Raw genomic sequence first — 5380 nt, forward strand, 5'->3', positions numbered from 1 at the left:
GGAAGAAGAAGAAGAAGAGATTGGATTTATAGCCCGCCCTTCACTACCCAAAGGAGTCTCAGAGCTTACAAACTCCTTTCCCTTCCCCTCCCCACAACAGACACCCTGTGAGGGAGGTGGGGCTGAGAGAGCTCTGACAGAAACTTCTCTTTTTCAAGGACAGCTCTTATCAGAGCTACAGCTTGCCCAAGGTCATCCAGCAGGTGCAAGTGGAGGAGGGGGGAATCAAACCCCGTTCTCCCAGATTAGAGTCCGCCCACTTAACCACTGCACCAAACTGGATCCTGTCTGCCCACTCCTGCTCCCCCCTCCCTCCTCTCTCTTCCAGGCCAGCCGCATCCTCTTACCCAAGACCATCACTATCGGATCGGGACCTCACACCTCCAGGGTACTCTCTGACTTGAGACCACAGGTCCTCGGTAGCCTTCTCCACACCAAGGACATGACACCGGGAAACACATGCTCCGCGCAAGCAGCCAAACAGAGAATTATAACTTCATAGAGGGAGTAAACAGCTCCCGGAGCAGATGAGCTCTTCAAAGAGGCCGGATCCCATTTACATGCAAATGCCTTTATTAATCAAGGATGCATGGAGGAATGTACAGAAGATATAAGAGGGAGACCAGAAGGTCACACCGCACTTTGCCCACAAACAGCTGCGACATTTCCTTCACCTGAGCACTCCAGGTGTGTGGGGGGAAGCAATTTATCGCAACAGTGGTAGGAAGTTCTAGGGCGGCTTCAGAAAGTCAGTCTGCTCAGGAACAGGAAATGCTAGTCACTTGTAGGGTTTTTGCGCTCGGTGGTCACGGGCAACTATACCGGAGAGGCAAGGATTAGGCCAACAGGCAGGCTGACAAGCGAGGGCATCGAAGCAGCTTGGATTGGCGTGCCGACGATCGCCACCGTGAGAAGACAGAGAAGGGGGAACTCTGGAGGCCTGCAGACAGGACAGTTATGATGCACTCTGTGTGAGGCTAGTCCTGGTGACAGTTCAGAAGACCCTGAATGCCGTGACCAAACAGGGGTAATCTCGTAGAAAAAGAGGTGCAGGAGCTCATTAGCATACCTCATTATCACAACTCATTTGCATATGCCACACCCCTTGACATGACCGGAAGTGTGTCAGAAGGCAACACCCACCGCTCAGGCTCCATTGGACTGTTTTGGATTGCTAGCTATTGGGGGGGGGACGTGCAGATCTGTCCTCACAGAGGAGGGAGAGCTTGTACCTGAATAAAACTTGGTCTTAAAGATGCCACTGGACTGTTTTGGATTGCTAGCTATCGGGGGGGGGGAACGTGCAGATCTGCCCTCACAGAGGAGGGAGAGCTTGTACCTGAATAAAACTTGGTCTTAAAGGTGCCACTGTTGGACGGGGGGGGGGCTCTGCAACTTACCTGGCTGCTTCTTGCTCTGAGGGCTGCTGGGAGCAGGGGGTGGGGCTTGTTGCATGTGCCTGCCCCCTGGGCTCCTTTGCACTCCTGCAGGAAATGACCCCTGGCCAACAGACATCAGCCCAGTGTCCTCGTAGGACACTGGATTCGAAAGGCCTGCAAAAGCCAGTCTGGTGTAGTGGTTAGGAGCGCGGACTCTAATCTGGGAGAACCGGGTTTGATTCCACACTCCTCCACATGCAGCTGCTGGCGTGACCTTGGGTCAGTCACAAGTTCTTTCAGAGCTGTTCTCTCAGGAGCAGTTCTCGAGAGAGCTCTTTCAGCCCCACCTACCGCACAGGGTGTCTGTTGTGGGGAGGGGAAGAGAAAAGAGATTGTGAGCCGCTCTGAGACTCCTTTGGATAGTGAAGGGCGGGGTATAAATCCAATCTCCTCCTCCTCTTCTTCTTTTTCTTCTTCTATGGCTGCCCATTTGTTTGGAGGTCAAATTCAAGCGGCTGGTTTTAACATTTACGGTCCTGGAGTCCCCAAAGTTTTCTGATTACCTGAGGAACACCTTCTCCTGCGTGAACACATCTATCATACTGGCAGCTGTGATCTTCCAAGAGGGCTTTGCTAAACAGTCCATCTTACAGGAAAACTGCATTCACCTCCATGAGAAACAGGGCCTTTTCCGTAGCAGCCCCAGAGAGCTGGCATGTTTGCCTTTCGGATGTTCAGATGGCCACTAGGATCAGGCACTTGACCAGCCAAAAAAGATGTGTCAATTGGCTGCTGAAATCTTGTTGGATAATGGTCTGGTACTTTAAGGAACTGACTTCATTTAGAACAACAAAAAAGATGTTACATCATCAACAGATCTGACACTTGTACTAGTTATAGAATCAAATCAGTAAACCATTGTTGCAAACGTTGTAATGAATTGCCGTAGACTTTCAATAGGTAGTTCAGGTTTCTATAAATATAAACAATTCAATTAATATTTCTTCTCTTTGGCTCTGGTCCTGGAATACCAGGGCAGCCTACAGCAAAAACAGTTTTAGGAACTGAAATTTAAACAGAAATTAAGCAGCTATTGTTTTTGAACAAAAGTCAATTTTTACGGCCTAACTAGGCAGCGGGCCAAGTCTCCCTGTTTGGCGCTCCAGCAGGTGGGAGAACAGTGCAGTCAGCGGCCAGGTTTTTTCACCGAGGGCCAAACGTCACAACATCCGTGACTCTCACCTGTGGACCGTGACACGTTTTAGAGGTGAACCTGGGCCACGTAAAAATGCCACGGTAATCCTGTCTCCCCCATGCTTTTTTCCAGTGCCCAAAAAGTCTCCTGCAGCTATTTCAGCACGTGAAGATCCCCTGGTCCCACCGCACAGCAAGCCCAATCAGGACCAGGCCTCCATTTTTAAATGGTCCCGAGTCTACCGTGACATCTAGGGGGCACGCAGCCTTCCCTCCTCCCTTCCTCACAGAGAAGCCCAGAGTGAACGCAAAAAGAGGACTTCAGGGGAGGGCATGGCTCAGCATCTGCTTGGCATGCAGAAGGTCCCGGGTTCAATCCCTGGCATCTCCAGTTAAAGGACCTGGCAGAAGGTGATGGGAAAGACCTCAGCCTGAGACCCTGGAGAGCTGTCAAGAGGGGCTGTGGCTCAGTGGTAGATCATCTGCTTGGCATGCAGAAGGTCTCGGGTTCAATCCCCGGCATCTCCAGTTAAAGGACCTGGCAGAAGGTGATGGGAAAGACCTCAGCCTGAGACCCTGGAGAGCTGTCAAGAGGGGCTGTGGCTCAGTGGTAGAGCCTCTGCTTGGCATGCAGAAGGCCCCAGGTTCAATCCCCGGCATCTCCAGTCGAAAAGGACCAGGTGGGAGGTGATGTGAAAGACCTCCTCTGCCTGAGACCCTGGAGAGCTGCTGCCAGTCTGAGTAGACAACACTGACTTTGATGAACCACGGATCTGATTCAGGATAAAGCAGGTTGATGTCTGAGAAGTGGCCGGGGTTCAGTGGGAGACCACCTGTTTGGCTGGCAGAAGGTGGCAGGTTCAGTCCCCGGCAGCATCTCCAGTTAAAAGGATCTGGTAGGAGGTGATGTGAAAGACCTCCCCCTGGGACCCTGGAGAGCCCTTGCCTGTCTATGGCATTATTGTACCCCACTGGTAGGGTTGCAGCTCCGGGTTGGGAAATACCTGGAGGTTTTGGGGGTGGAGCCTGAGGTGGGCGGGGCTTGAGGAAGGGTGGGACTTCCATGGAGAACAATGGCATAGAGCCCATGCTCCAAAGCAGACAAAATCACAGAATCACGGAGTTGGAAGGGGCCAGAGAGGCCATCCAGTCCCACCCCCTGCTCAGTGCAGGATCAGCCTAGAGCGGGGGTGGCCAAACTTGCTTAACGTAAGAGCCACATAGAAGAAACGTCAGATGTCTGAGAGCCGCAAGAGACATGAACAAATATTACACACGCTTTTATTGAAACATATGTAAATTTGCTTTTTATTAACATTATAAATGAGACTGCCAAAAATCAGGGGTCATTTCCTGCGGGAGCACACAAGAGCGGAGCTCTGGCAGTAAGGAGCCCAGGGGTGGGCACATGCAACAAGCCCCACCCCCTCCTCCCAGCAGCCCTCAGTCGGGCCACGAGGAGCAAGAAGCAGCCAGGTAAGTTGCAGAGGCCCCCCCCCCGCCTTCAGGTACCAGCTCTCCCTCCTCTGTGAGGGCAGATCTGCACATTCCCCCCCAATAGCTAGCAATCCAAAACAGTTCAGTGGCACCTTTAAGACCAAGTTTTAATCTGGTACAAGCTCTCCCTCCTCTGCGAGGACAGATCTGCACGTCCCCCGTCCCCCCCCAATAGCTAGCAATCCAGAACAGTCCAGCGGAGCCTGAGCGGTGGGTGTTGCCTTCTGACACACCTCCGGTGATGTCAGGGGGTGTGGTATATGCAAATGAGTTATGAGAATGAGTTGTGCTAATGAGCTCCTGCACCTCTTTTTCTAGGAAATGACCCCTGCCAAAAATAAAAACAAAAAGGGTAAAAACAGATATTGATATTCACTTATCCAATGATATTTGTAGGTGTGGGGGTTGAGAAAGCATTTAAAGTTGCTTTCTTTCACTGCTCCCCCCCCACCTCAAGCCTACCCAGGGAGGGGAACACTGGCTGGGGACGGGAAAGCCGATCGGGGCTTCCCCAACCGCCCTGCCGGGAGCCACACAATATGTGTGGAAGAGCCGCAGTTTGGCCACCCGGCCTAGAGCATCCCTGACCAGTGTTTGTCCAGCTGCTGCTGCTTTAAGACTGCCAGTGAAATCTCCAGAAATTGATGATCTCTGTCACCTGGAAATCAGCTGTAATTCCAGGCGCTCTCCAGGTCCCACCCAGAAGCTGGCAACCCAACCATAAAACCACATCCCCTCCCCAAGGGTCACTTCCTAGAAGAAGAGGTGCAGGAGCTCATTAGCATAACTCATTAGCATAACGTACTTGCATATGCCACACCGCCTGACATCACCGGGAATGTGTCAGAAGGCAACACCCACCACTCAGGCTCCACTGGCCTGTTTTGGATTGCTAGCTATTGGGGGGGGGGCTGCACAGATCTCTCCTCACAGAGGAGGGAGAGCTTGTACCTGAATAAAACTTGGTCTTAAAGGTGCCACTGGACTGATTTGGACAGGGGGGGGGCCTGCAGCTTACCTGGCTGCTTCTTGCTCTGACTGAGGGCTGCTGGAAGCAGGGGGTGGGGCTTGTTGCTTGTGCCCGCCCCCTGGGCTCCTTACTGCTGGAGCTCTGCTCCTGTGCGCTCCGGCAGGACATGACACCTGCCCCTCCCACTCTGAATTCTCCACGAGGCTTTCTGGTTGGCTAAGCTGCTCTCTCCCCTCCTCAGCCATTAGCCAGGCTTTGCTCCCACGGGGACCTGCCGGGTGCTCTGCCCACGCCACCGGCCCCCTCCATTGTCCCCCGGCCCACAACCCTGGAAGCTCCA

The sequence above is a fragment of the Gekko japonicus genome, unplaced genomic scaffold, assembly GCF_001447785.1.
Source record: "Gekko japonicus isolate JY-2015 unplaced genomic scaffold, Gekko_japonicus_V1.1 scaffold10, whole genome shotgun sequence".
Classification (NCBI taxonomy): domain Eukaryota; kingdom Metazoa; phylum Chordata; class Lepidosauria; order Squamata; family Gekkonidae; genus Gekko; species Gekko japonicus.